Source organism: Pteropus vampyrus, unplaced genomic scaffold, assembly GCF_000151845.1.
Source record: "Pteropus vampyrus isolate Shadow unplaced genomic scaffold, Pvam_2.0 Scaffold16, whole genome shotgun sequence".
Classification (NCBI taxonomy): Eukaryota; Metazoa; Chordata; class Mammalia; order Chiroptera; family Pteropodidae; genus Pteropus; species Pteropus vampyrus.
In genome coordinates, this window is record NW_011888797.1 from 9,852,643 (window position 1) to 9,867,219 (window position 14,577).

Here is a 14,577-nt window from a genome sequence, read left to right on the forward strand (position 1 = left end):
TTACCACAGTCTCACTGACTATATTCTCCTTTACCTTTTTCACTTGTCCCCAACCCCACCCCACCTGCCCTCCAGCAACCATCAGTTCGATCTCTATTTCTATGAATCTGTTTTTGTTTTCTTTTAGATTTCACATAAAAGCAAAACCATATGGTATTTGTCTTTCTCTGTCTGGCTTATTTCACTAAGTGTGATGAGAAGACAATTTCAATTGTCAGATCTGTCCAGTAAAGGAAGACTCTATTTGTTTGGGGGAGGTGGAGAGCCTCCTGTTGTTGGAGGTATGCAAGTAGAGGCTGAGAGACCATGTGCTATAGAGATATTCTTGTGAGGATTCCTGCCCTGGCCAGGAGGTTGATTCATTTGCTCAGCAAACTTTTGGAGAGCGTCGTCCTTGCCTGGCCTTGCGATGGAACAGGGGATGCCAGCGTGAGTGGGACACCGTCCCTGGCCCAGGGAGCTCCCAGTCCAGGGAATGAACTGCTCCCTAAGGTCCCTTCTACTCTGCGGGTCTGTGCGTTAACGCGTCCAAGCCTTGGAGGGAATTGGCTGAGGGTTTTCAGCGTGCACCTCTTGGTATTGATCCACTGGAGCCGGAGCTGGCTGGGGAGCAGCAGAGCAGCAGGCGGAGGACGCCGCAGTGTTATTAGTGCGGAGGACACGCTGTAATCTGTCAGTGTCACCGTGGTCGCAGCTGGCCAGGGAGCCATCCTTCAGTTAACTCCTCCCTTCCCAGCAGCCACCAAGCACACAGCTTGTAAGCACCCTCCCAGCACTCCCATCTGTCCCTATAGGAGGGGCAAGGTGGGTGTTTAGTTTTTTTCTATTTCTCCCTGACGTGAGCCCTCTGCCTCCGTCACACCGATATGTTCAGTGTTACTCAAACGCACCTTGGACATTCCTACTTCTATGCTTTCAGGTACCAGATTTTCCTACCAGCTGTGGTCACCAAATCTACGTACATTCATCCATCCATCCATTCATTCATCCATCCATCCATCCATCCATCCATCCATCCATCCATCCATCCATCCATCATCTTAGCAAATAAAAATCCATTCATTTTTCCATTTCTTCAACCAGCTATCTACTCATCTAGTCATCCATCTGTCTATCCTTCCATCTTCCATCCATTCAACCTTGCATTTCAGCCCAACTCAACTCAGTTCAATTCAATTCAGTTCAGTTCAGTTCAATTCAATTCAATTCAATTCAATTCAGTTCAGTTCAATTCAATTCAATTCAATTCAAATAACCTTTATTCAGTTCATAAGATTACTAGGCCTTGCCATGTACCAAACAAGTGATAAGTGAGTTATGTCTCTCCTGTCAAGAAGTCCATGGGAAGAATCCTTCTCATCCTTCATGGTTAGCTTTGAGTCTCACTTCTGTTAACCTGTTGCCAGTCCCTTCAGCAGAAGCAATGGACTCTAAAGGACTGTCTTGTAGAAGAAAGGTTAGTGTGATTTTCAAAAACTACAGGACAGAGCTAAGGCAAGAGAGAGGTGAAATGTGGGAAGGAGGTGAGAGCGAGGCGAGCCAATGGGACCAGAATCTTGGCTCCATGGAGGGAGGGGCTCCCATTCGGAGCACTCTAGCAGACTGAGTGGGTGTGTAATGGGGGATAAAGGTAGAGAGAAGGGTACAAGGAGAACACTGTGGCACTATGGAGAAGTGGGTTCATGTGGGGCTGAAGACATGAGCTCTGAAGCCAATAGACTGCCTGGAATACTCCACCATATTCCTGCTTGTGACCTTGAATACATATCTTAATCTCTCTGTGCCTCATTTCCTCATTTATAAAATGGGGATAATAATAGGACCTATCTCATAATGTTGCTGTTAGCATTAAGATGTAAAATGTTTAAATTAAGGCCTGGCACTAAGGGAAAGCTCAATAGATTCTTGCTCTGATTATTATTACTCTTTATTGAGCACCGGCTCCATCCAGGCACCGTGCTGGGAGCTTTCATATTCAGTGTCTCCTCAGAGCATCCCAGCTGCTAGACCTGTGCAGGTATTATGGAACCCATTTTGCAGATGAGGAAATGAAGGCTCAGGGAGGCTGTCTCTTGCACATGTTACACAGGTGGTGAAGGGCGAAGCCGGGCTTCAGGTACAGGCCTTTCTACCTCTGATGCCTGTGCTCTCCCACCTGCCCTTTTCTGCTGTCTTTCCATCTCATTTTCTGTCTGGGGTGGTCTTTTGGCCTTCTGCACTTTTAGGCTTGAGGTGTTAATTATTGTTTCGTGTGTTTTTTCTCTCTTCTCCGGAGAGAATGAAAGCAAGAACAAATTTTTACTCTCTACAGCAGTTGAGGTATTGCCTTTGACAATGAAAGCCACAGAATTTATGATGCTTCCCTTTTCGCCTTGCTTGCCAGGAATCTTGTACTTTTTGTCATATTGCTTCTTTCTCCTTTCCATGGCCTTGGTTTTTCTACCTTTAATATTCTTGTTATTTATGTGTCTTTTACTATAAGCTGTTCTACTCACAGAAGGGCTGCATAAGTAGAGGTTAATTGAATGGAAAAGGGCAGATCACAGATCATGAGTAAATAACAAAATAAAACTATGAGCTTCAGGAAAGGGACTTTCCTAACTGAAATCTGTTCCCCCACAGTATCTAGCCCTGGCTCTGGTTTGGTGAATTTTGTATGGGATGCTCAGGGGTGATTTTACCCGTCACATCTGAGTCAGCGGCTTTTCTTGTGCTTAAAATCAAAAGGCCTGCTCTGTGATGACTGACCTCTGCCCATCTCTTCCACTTTATCCTGTGTCACTCGTCCCCTGCTCACCAGGGATAACCATTTCAGTCATCTTTTCGATCTACTTACAGGCCAAATTCTTTCCTGCTTGAGGCAAAGGGGCTTTGCCCATGTGGTTCCCTCTGCCTGGAAGCTTCCCTCCCCTCCCCTCCCCTCCCCTCTCCTCCCCTCCTCTTCCCTTCCCTTCTCTGTTTTTGTCTGGCTCACTTTCTTTACCCTTCGAATTTTAGCTGCAAATTAGCATCTCACAGAGGCCTCCCATGACTGCTCTATCTCAAGGGGTTGTGGTAGCCTTCAAGGACGGCTTAGCATTGCCTCACCTCGCACGCTCATGCCGCTACTCCCATCAGAGGTGGACTCGATATTTCCTTCCCCTGGAACTAGCCTTGAGACTTGCTTTGACCGACGATATCGCAGAGGTGACTTGCTGACACTTCTGAGGCTCGGCCTTCCGATAACTGGCAGCTTTCAATTTCATCCACTTGCCATGCTGTGAGAGACCCAAGACACACAGAGAGGCCACAGGGGATAGAAATGAGCACACGATTGAGCCAGTTTGGTTGCTCCAGCCCGGTCAAGTCCTCGGGTGACTGCAGCCTCAGTCATCATCGTGTAAGGCAGAAGAACTGTCCGGCCGAGCCCACGGAACTGTGAGAGATAATAAAACAGTTATTATTATTTTAAGACGCTAAGTTTTAGGTAACCAAAGGAAAGGCCTCAAGCCCTGTTATTATTATTATTTTTCATTATTGCCCCAATGCATTGACTTCACAGCACTCATGATAACTTGCGCTTATCTAATTATTTGACTCTGAACTTGCTCATTTTCCCTCTTCCACTCTGGAACAGGAGCCTGGAGCCGTGTCTATTTGGATTGGTGCTCCCCGCATCATTGTGCACAGAGCGTGGGGATGAATGAATGAGTGACAGGCATCGGGACAGTCCTGCAGCATTCCTGAGAGGCAGGCTGGGCAGCACCAGGACGGAGGTGGGTATAGCCCAAGCTCCAGCTCTGGAGGGCTTTCCCACTCAGGACTGCGAAGCCTCTCCCGGCACTGCCTTTGCACCCCGTGCCCCCTCGCCCCTGCCAGGGAGAACACCCCCTCCCTCTCCTTGCCCTTCTGTACCCTGTGCAGCCTCCATTAACGTACCCATGACACTGCAGGTTTTGTGTATGTAGGTGACAGAAGCGGGACAGAGTAATGGGTACGACTGAGAACTCTGGACACAGCTCCGCCACACTCTGAGTGCGTCTTGGTGCAACGGCACGTTTCTTGAGTGTTCACTTGTATAGAAAGTGCTGTGTAACGTTTATGATGTGCCAGTCACGGTGCTGATGCTTTAAATCCATTTACTCCTCATAACAACCTTATCAGATATGTATGATCTGCAGTGCCTGGCACATTGTAGGCTCTCCATAAATCCCAGCGCCTTGACAAGGGAGGGCATTGCAGGCTTTACTGTGAGGGCACTAGGGAGCCACTGAATGTTTTCAAGTGAGGGAGTGACAAAGAAATAGTAGTCTAGCTCAAGTTCAACTCTCTCCCTCCCCTGGCTCTCCTCCCCACCCCCTGAGCTTCACTCACCCCCACCGCCTATAAGATTTTGAACAGTTCAGGGGCCATGACAGGTCATCCCAGATTTCCTGCCTTGACGGGATGGGAAGAGATACTCTCTTCCCCCTTATGCCGGACGTCACTCTTGTCGTCTCTTGGCAGAGGGCTGCCTCAGAGAGCCCAGCCATGGTCCCCTTTCCTTCTCCGCTTCGAGCACTAGTGGCCGAGAAGGTACCTGGGTTGATCTTACCATCTACTTCTTATTCCCCCTGGAATCCTTTGCATAACCGCGTGGGTGAGGTGAGCCTTAGACTGGTAACTCAGAGGGAGAGGGAGAGGGGAGAGAAAACAAGGAGAGAGAGTGGAAGGGAGCCAGGGCAAGAGAGAGGGAGAGGGGGAGACTGAAAGAGAGAGAGACAGAGAGGTAATGGCAGACACTGAGGAAGAGCAGGAGGGAGAGAGAGCGGGGGGCGGGGGAGGAAGGCCAGGTTTAGCGTTTCAGGGCTGGGTACGCCTGGTGACAAAAACGGGCCATCTGCCCTAGTGTTGTGTCCCCTTGTTCTGACAGATGTTTTGGGTACATATAGGTGCACACATGTAGGCACATGCATGCACATACGGTACATGTGTCCACATAGATGTGACATAGTATACACATCTCTGTGCTTACCTGTGCATGTAAGTGCACAGACCGGTCTACGAGAGCACGTAGGCTAAGTACGTAGAGGAACGTGTGTGATGGGCACGAACAGCCTCGCCGAAACCCTCTCCTCTGTGTCCCCGCCCTGAGCTAGTGCATCGTCCTCTCCACGCCTTTGTGCGGCTTTGTCATCTTTCTCAGCAGCCCTCCGTTTCCTTGTTCATGACCCTGTCTCTGCTGAGGGCGTCCTGCAGGATAGTCCATGTCCTTGTCATGTCCATACACTTGGGACCAAGTTCAAGGCCTAGTAGAGTGGCTCTAATTTCAGAAGTGTGCGTGCATGTGCGTGTGTGTGTGTGTGTGTGCGTGTGTGCGTGCATGTAAGAATATGTATGTGGACATACACATATACCTGCACTGTGGGGGCTGCGGCTGTGTCTCGAAGGTGTGCATTAGTGAACCTCCGTGCACACACCATACCTACAGGTTTATGCAGTGATATGCTGGTAAATGTTTGACAATCAACTCTTCGTTAAAAAAAAATCCCTAATTTGTAGCATTTGCCTATTTCTGTCGTGTAAACACTCCCACCATGACTGAGTTCAGGGTGCTGGTGTGGCCTCACTGAACTTGGAGTTGAGAAGAGATGCATGTGGTTGGCTCTCATGAGCCTATAGGAGGTGGCCCCAGCACACTGCTGAATTTGTGTCTGTGGCAGTCCATGGCAGGAAGGGCAAGCAGGACAGGGTTCCTTCGGCCTGGGAGAAGTCTGCAAGCTGTCCCAGAGACATTTCTTTGGGCACCAGCGGGGCAGGCAGTTGTTGGCTACCAGCCAGCTTTCCCAGCCATCGGCTTGGAAGCCAGTCCAAACTGATGCTTCTTGTTAGGCAGGTCTAGACACTCACTGAGACAGCCGCCTTCCCTTACCCGCTGAAGACACTCTCGGAGCTTTTGGAGTTTGGCGAGGTCAGCACTATTGCAAGAGAGAAACTAAGCCTGGAACGTGAGTGGAGGAGAAGGAAGGCTTCTACCCTCCATCAGAAAGGGTGGCTGGGGACGGTGGAGGGGTGGATGGGTCAGGAGGCTGGGGCCTGGAGCCTGTTTGAGGCCAGTTCACTGTGCAAGTCTGGATAAATTGCTTGTCCTCTCTGGACTCCAACTGTACCTTTTTTTTTTTTGCCTATGAAGGCATAAATCTTCTGAGATGTAAGGCCTCTCCTCTGACCCTGGAAGTCAGAGCTCTTGGCTGTTGAAAAATACAATCAAAAGCCAGAGAGAGGCTGTACTGTGGACATGTGTAAGAGGGGCCTCCACCTCTGACCATGCCCCTTCCCGTGGGCTAATGGGATGTGCGCACCCTGAGCCCACATTCCTCTTCTAGACTTTTCTCTGGTGTCTGCTACTTTAGAATTCCTGCCCAGAGGGTACTGAGCCAGGTTCCAGGACCAGCTACCATCTAAGGTGATGTCCTGAGGTTGGCCTGTCCCAACAGGTAGCCAAGGAGTGGCCATTTCTGGCAGCTGTAGCTGGAAATTGGATGTGCAGGCTGGGATGGGCACCCCCTTTGTGGGAGAGGCCCTGCACATGCTGAGAGGAGCTAGAGGTGAGAAGGGAAGGGGGCTTGGCTGTATGCTAGCAGCCAGGGTCAAGGGCCCAGCGCAGGCTTGCTCCATGCTGCCACTTTTGGGTACAGAATTCAGATGTGGTTAAGAATTCTAAATTCAAACCTACTATTCCAGGTCATCATGAAGATATATCTGTCAGGATAGAAGGAGGGAACATTAATTTTAAAGATTGTTAGTTTGAATTTTAGCTGTTTAATATTTAGATTTATGGTATGTGGGCCTCCATTTGTATTCCCGCCCTGGGACCTGGAAATGTTAGCGGGGAGCCTGGAGGAACAGGCGCTTGTGTGGCCCCTGGGAACTTGGGCTGAACTGAGCAGGGAGTGCTGAGCGTTGGCCAGTTCTAGAGTGGCATTTCCTGGGTCCCCATCGTGCGGGGCCGGCCTTTCTGTAGGAGGCTCAGGTCTCCTCTGTGTGCTGTCTTCTTCCCCTTGAGCCCAGGGAGAGCTGCCCAATGACTAAGCTTCCTCCCTTGAATCTTGGACAGTATCTTCTCTCCCAGAGACCCAACCTCTTGGAGCTCATGAAGAAGCCCTTGTCTGTGTCGGGACTGGGGTCGTGACTTTTGGGGCTCTCGCCTGTCCTCATCACTGTGCATTATCATGGCTGTTTCTAAGGTGACGTAGATGGTCTCCATAAGGTTCTCCTAGTACTGTAATGAATGAGACCCATGTTTTTTGTTTGTGATGATGGATATTGATAGGACACAATGAAGCTTTTATCTCCTTTCAGAGTAATGTATCATCATGTTTTCATTCTAAACACGCAGTGGTCGACTTTCCTTTTTCCTGTTTGTCATGGCATCAGTTGTGAGTTTATACCGGATCTTTGCATCAAGGATAATTGGGCAGGAATTCTAAAGGGAAGGTAGGCACAGGAGAAGAAACATTTTATAATTTGCCAAGAGACGAGTACTTTTCTGTCTGCTTTTCAAATCTTGATTTGATTTTGAAATACCTTCCTTCCTTCCATCCTATGCAGTATGACAATTTTTTAAAATTAAAATGAACTAAGCGTGTTTAATGCATTTTGCGAGGCATGTACAGCCCTCCTTCAAAGAGCTCACCCTGGCAGTTTGACCAGACCAAGGCTGGACAATGCGGAGTGAGCACTTTAGCTGCTTTCAAATGGGGTCTTTCTTCACTGTCAAGGATCAGAACCTCCTGATAGCATCCTGTTATGGGCTGCATTTTTGTGTCCCCCCCGCCCCAAATAAATATGTTGAAGCCTTAACCCCCAAAGTGGTAGTGTTTGGAGATGGCGTCTTTGGGAAGTAATTAGGGTGGAATGAAGTCATGAGGTTGGGGCTCCCACGATGGGATTAGTGTCCTTACAAGAAGAGAAAGAAAGACTAGAACTCTTTCTCTGCATCGAGAGGACACAGAGAGCAGGCAGCCATCTATAAGCCAGGAAGACACCAAATCTGCCGGCACCCCGATTCTGGACTTCCCAGCCGCCAGAACTGCGAGATATAGATGTCTGTGGTTTAAGCTACCTGGTCTCTGGTGTTTTGTTAGACCAGCCCAAGCTGATCAGGACACATCCCATCTTGCTTTCCCAAGGCCCCTTCCGAGACTCTCCTCATTTGGTTCCCAGTCCACGGTCCCTTCCAGGAGCACCCCCGTGAGGGGAGCCCTCTGAATACTGCGTCCATTCCAGGCCGTACACTCTCATGGAGTGTCATAGGGTTGTTGAGGGGGTCTGGTTTATTCTCAGACAGACACATAAGGACATCATTCTCATTGTCTTCAAGCATTGAAGGGACCGCTGTGCTGAAAGGGGAAGGGATTCATCCAGTGTTGCCAGATTCCAAGGAAATGTGGATTGAAATACATTAGGCAGAGAAGGATTTCACCAATGAGGGCTGCCTGTGGAGGGGGTGAGCCCCCTGCCACTAGAGGCGTCAGGAAGGAATATTTATGAGAGGACTTATGACCTGAGCAGTGGGCACACGCTACTGGGAACATTGCCTCTAAGCCTCCCTATTCCCCAACTCTGAGAATCCGTGGCTTTGCGATGGTCTTAAATGGGATGCTGGGAGTTGGAAAAGCAATTAAAGAAATCCACCGAAGTAAGGACCAAGCTATAAAAAAAAATCTTTATTTCATGTACCAGGATTTTTTTTCTTTTTTTTCTTTTTTTAGTTTTCTGCTTTTTAAAATTTTTTTCTGTTAACAGTCTGAAAAAAAAAAAAAGGACCCACCAAGAAAAGAAAATGGAGGTTGATTTCTTGAACTGGTTTGAGCTGGACATGAGCAATCGTCCACCCTGGCAAGCAATGCCCTTGCCGCCCCGATCCCGACCCCGTCCAGGCCCCTGGCCCTTTCTCAGCCAAGCTGGTTTCACCCACACCCAGAGTGCCTTCTTCAAGAGGACCCAGGACCCAGGCCTCAGGGCCTGCATAGCAGAGCCGGTTGTCATCCCAAACACTCCCAAACTGCCAGAACTCAGAGAATTGGGCCAGTTTTCCTCTTTGGATAGCGCCCACTTAATTGCTGTTTTCCTGGGGCCTCACCCTTCTTTCTAGTCCTTGACCTTTTCAGGTTTGGAGTCTGGCGGGCTGGCTGGCAGAGTTGGAGTGGGAGTGGGGAGAGATCGTGATTTCTGCCCACACCTGGCATTGGCCTCCATTGCTCTGCCTTGGGGCCCCATGGCATCCCGTGCACTTCTGGGTTGGGCTGGCAGATGTTCTGCCTTGTGGCTCAGGCTGAATTTAGGGTTCCAGCTGCTGCTGACCTGAGAACAGAGCTTTCCTTTCCCAGACAAAAGAGAGGAAGGGCAGCCGGGAGTGCACAAACCCCAAAAGCCTTGCTAGCCACTCCCCCCAACTCCTCAGAGCTCAGCTTAGGAAACTTCAGGCCAGGTCAGAAAGAGGCAAACCAGGACGTGCTGATGGGGGCAGCAGGGTGCCCCACCTTCAGAAGAGTGACTGGCAGGCTGGGCTGAAATTCAACCTTTGGAAAACTGTTGGGTGTCTCTGAGTCCGACCTGGCGCTCGTCCCTCTGGGAAGAAAGGAGAGCAACATGGGATGCCCCAGACTTTAGTCTGTGGTGTAAGTTTAACTTTTGAGGTTGGTCCTTACCCTGGGACCAACCTTTGTAAAGCTCTTCTCTCCATCCCCTCAGCCTTAAGCACTCCCAGCAAACCTCAGAGGACCCTCTTTTCCTCTGACCCCAAAGACAGTGGGGGAACCCTGATGGCTGACCTCTTCTCTCAAGGAAGCCCCTTTCCTTCCTGTAACCAGGTTATGGAATTAGAGAAAGGGGACACAAGATGAGGAGTGGCTTTCTGGTGCCTTTTCCCTCTCTATCTGAATGGCAGGATACGTTTGCTCACATGTGTGTAATTTTTGCTTTGACGTTGGATGTGGGGGCAGGGGACTGGGAGCACAGTGAGGAGGCATATGGGGCGTGTGTGTGTGTGTGTGTGTGTGTGTGTGTGTGTGTGTGTGTGTCCGTGTGTGTCCGTCCGTCTGTGTGAATGGCTGACTGATGATTTGGAAATGTTCTCAGTGTCTGGGGGCTGGATGGCAGCTATTTTGGTTGTCCTTGGCATCTTCTTCTGGGCAGGTGGCAGATCTTAAAGTCGTTGATGCCAAGAATAAGAATGGGCCTTTGGAGCTCATCTGGGTCAATCCGCATGCTCACACAGGGGGAAACTGAGGCCCAGAGAGGCCACACAGCAAGGGATTCCAGAATTCAAAGCTAGATTCTAGACTTGTGCACTTTTCGACTTTCCTTTTTCCTGTTTGTCATGGCATCAGTTGTGAGTTTATACCGGATCTTTGCATCAAGGATAATTGGGCAGGAATTCTAAAGGGAAGGTAGGCACAGGAGAAGAAACATTTTATAATTTGCCAAGAGACGAGTACTTTTCTGTCTGCTTTTCAAATCTTGATTTGATTTTGAAATACCTTCCTTCCTTCCATCCTATGCAGTATGACAATTTTTTAAAATTAAAATGAACTAAGCGTGTTTAATGCATTTTGCGAGGCATGTACAGCCCTCCTTCAAAGAGCTCACCCTGGCAGTTTGACCAGACCAAGGCTGGACAATGCGGAGTGAGCACTTTAGCTGCTTTCAAATGGGGTCTTTCTTCACTGTCAAGGATCAGAACCTCCTGATAGCATCCTGTTATGGGCTGCATTTTTGTGTCCCCCCCGCCCCAAATAAATATGTTGAAGCCTTAACCCCCAAAGTGGTAGTGTTTGGAGATGGCGTCTTTGGGAAGTAATTAGGGTGGAATGAAGTCATGAGGTTGGGGCTCCCACGATGGGATTAGTGTCCTTACAAGAAGAGAAAGAAAGACTAGAACTCTTTCTCTGCATCGAGAGGACACAGAGAGCAGGCAGCCATCTATAAGCCAGGAAGACACCAAATCTGCCGGCACCCCGATTCTGGACTTCCCAGCCGCCAGAACTGCGAGATATAGATGTCTGTGGTTTAAGCTACCTGGTCTCTGGTGTTTTGTTAGACCAGCCCAAGCTGATCAGGACACATCCCATCTTGCTTTCCCAAGGCCCCTTCCGAGACTCTCCTCATTTGGTTCCCAGTCCACGGTCCCTTCCAGGAGCACCCCCGTGAGGGGAGCCCTCTGAATACTGCGTCCATTCCAGGCCGTACACTCTCATGGAGTGTCATAGGGTTGTTGAGGGGGTCTGGTTTATTCTCAGACAGACACATAAGGACATCATTCTCATTGTCTTCAAGCATTGAAGGGACCGCTGTGCTGAAAGGGGAAGGGATTCATCCAGTGTTGCCAGATTCCAAGGAAATGTGGATTGAAATACATTAGGCAGAGAAGGATTTCACCAATGAGGGCTGCCTGTGGAGGGGGTGAGCCCCCTGCCACTAGAGGCGTCAGGAAGGAATATTTATGAGAGGACTTATGACCTGAGCAGTGGGCACACGCTACTGGGAACATTGCCTCTAAGCCTCCCTATTCCCCAACTCTGAGAATCCGTGGCTTTGCGATGGTCTTAAATGGGATGCTGGGAGTTGGAAAAGCAATTAAAGAAATCCACCGAAGTAAGGACCAAGCTATAAAAAAAAATCTTTATTTCATGTACCAGGATTTTTTTTCTTTTTTTTCTTTTTTTAGTTTTCTGCTTTTTAAAATTTTTTTCTGTTAACAGTCTGAAAAAAAAAAAAGGACCCACCAAGAAAAGAAAATGGAGGTTGATTTCTTGAACTGGTTTGAGCTGGACATGAGCAATCGTCCACCCTGGCAAGCAATGCCCTTGCCGCCCCGATCCCGACCCCGTCCAGGCCCCTGGCCCTTTCTCAGCCAAGCTGGTTTCACCCACACCCAGAGTGCCTTCTTCAAGAGGACCCAGGACCCAGGCCTCAGGGCCTGCATAGCAGAGCCGGTTGTCATCCCAAACACTCCCAAACTGCCAGAACTCAGAGAATTGGGCCAGTTTTCCTCTTTGGATAGCGCCCACTTAATTGCTGTTTTCCTGGGGCCTCACCCTTCTTTCTAGTCCTTGACCTTTTCAGGTTTGGAGTCTGGCGGGCTGGCTGGCAGAGTTGGAGTGGGAGTGGGGAGAGATCGTGATTTCTGCCCACACCTGGCATTGGCCTCCATTGCTCTGCCTTGGGGCCCCATGGCATCCCGTGCACTTCTGGGTTGGGCTGGCAGATGTTCTGCCTTGTGGCTCAGGCTGAATTTAGGGTTCCAGCTGCTGCTGACCTGAGAACAGAGCTTTCCTTTCCCAGACAAAAGAGAGGAAGGGCAGCCGGGAGTGCACAAACCCCAAAAGCCTTGCTAGCCACTCCCCCCAACTCCTCAGAGCTCAGCTTAGGAAACTTCAGGCCAGGTCAGAAAGAGGCAAACCAGGACGTGCTGATGGGGGCAGCAGGGTGCCCCACCTTCAGAAGAGTGACTGGCAGGCTGGGCTGAAATTCAACCTTTGGAAAACTGTTGGGTGTCTCTGAGTCCGACCTGGCGCTCGTCCCTCTGGGAAGAAAGGAGAGCAACATGGGATGCCCCAGACTTTAGTCTGTGGTGTAAGTTTAACTTTTGAGGTTGGTCCTTACCCTGGGACCAACCTTTGTAAAGCTCTTCTCTCCATCCCCTCAGCCTTAAGCACTCCCAGCAAACCTCAGAGGACCCTCTTTTCCTCTGACCCCAAAGACAGTGGGGGAACCCTGATGGCTGACCTCTTCTCTCAAGGAAGCCCCTTTCCTTCCTGTAACCAGGTTATGGAATTAGAGAAAGGGGACACAAGATGAGGAGTGGCTTTCTGGTGCCTTTTCCCTCTCTATCTGAATGGCAGGATACGTTTGCTCACATGTGTGTAATTTTTGCTTTGACGTTGGATGTGGGGGCAGGGGACTGGGAGCACAGTGAGGAGGCATATGGGGCGTGTGTGTGTGTGTGTGTGTGTGTGTGTGTGTGTGTGTGTGTGTCCGTGTGTGTCCGTCCGTCTGTGTGAATGGCTGACTGATGATTTGGAAATGTTCTCAGTGTCTGGGGGCTGGATGGCAGCTATTTTGGTTGTCCTTGGCATCTTCTTCTGGGCAGGTGGCAGATCTTAAAGTCGTTGATGCCAAGAATAAGAATGGGCCTTTGGAGCTCATCTGGGTCAATCCACATGCTCACACAGGGGGAAACTGAGGCCCAGAGAGGCCACACAGCAAGGGATTCCAGAATTCAAAGCTAGATTCTAGACTTGTGCCCTTTTCATGCATGCAAGCATGGCATGTGTGTGTGTGTGTGTGTGTGTGGTAGGAGGGCACGCGTGAGCGTAAAGGCCAACACAGAGCTGTTGTCGTTGTCCATGGCTTTGGAGGGTATCAGTCCGTCTTTTTTGAACTCTGCCTCTGGCTGTGTACAGGGATGGAATGGTTTATAATGGCATGTGTATTCCTGTGAGTGATTCAAATGCTGGGCTTCTAGGACTGTGTGTGTGTGTGTGTGTGTGTGTGTGTGTGTGTGTGAGAGAGAGAGTGGGGTGTGCGATCTCCTTCGTGAAGACTGGATTCTCCATCGTGACTCTCTCTTCCACAGTAGCAGCACCTTCTCGGTATAAGGAAGAGATCTTTTGTCACAGACACTCCCTGCAGTTCCTTCTTCTCTCCCTCCTGCTTTAAATCCAGCTCTAATCTCTCACAACAGCATTTTTTTTTTTTAAAATGGATTGGTATATTTGTTTTCTGTTTTCTCTTTACAAGTTCCCTGCTAAATTTTAAGTCCCCCACCCCACCCCATTTTTTTTTGTTTTCACAGTTTAAAGCTGGAAAAGAATTAAAAGAAAAATACTATCTGATTTTCTTGCAAGTAAATCCACTTATTATATATTTACATTTATTTATAGTCCGTGGTTTTTTTATTAAAAAAAAAAAATCACCACTTGTTTTTCCATTTTCTTTTGTAAAAAGAAACCTTTTTGCAATGTCGTTGTTGGACCCGGTGAGCCCTGAGGGGGCTTCAGCGAGTCCAAGGACCCCCAAAGGGTCAGTGAGCCCCCTTCCCAGGGGATTGGGGGCCTATGAGTCTGGGGGTCCACCATCGCCCCAGGGTCATCGGGTAGCCCCGAGGTGAGGGGTGAGGAGGGAGAGCTGCTTTATATCCCCCGGAGGGTGGGATCTCTTGCTCCCAAGGACAGGAGCTTGGGGTGGTGGTGACCCCAAGAGGCTCACCCTGAGGATTCCGGGGTTTCTGGGCATTTCGGCAAGCCACCAGCAGCCATCCCCTCTCCTTCCTTTCCCTCAAGGCCTAGGAAGTCATCACAGTGGGTTAAGGACCATTAAGGACTGGGAACCCCAGGGCTGGACAAGCCCCACGTGCACCCTCGTCCAGGCGTCTTTCGGACAGGAGGGACCAAGGACTCTTGGGTCACCTGGAGGCCTTCAATTGCCCCATCGATGCTGGGTGGAGCCGGCTCGCAAGCCAGGAGCTTGCCCAGCGTTCCTGGGGCACCCATCCAGAGGCTCCAGGGACCTGGCAGTGACCGAGGCTCACCTGGCCCCGGGGCCTCTGAGTCT

General features: G+C 49.7%; 1 long non-coding RNA gene across 1 annotated transcript in view; it reads left to right on the forward strand.

Annotated features, from left to right (window-relative positions):
- LOC111735990 overlaps positions 1 to 14,577 on the forward strand; it is a 41,464-nt gene that overhangs the window by 17,117 nt on the left and 9,770 nt on the right. Inside the window, exon 3 of the long non-coding RNA XR_002779056.1 lies at positions 3,617 to 3,755. This is a non-coding gene — a long non-coding RNA (uncharacterized LOC111735990). The remainder of the gene's footprint in view (positions 1 to 3,616; positions 3,756 to 14,577) is intronic.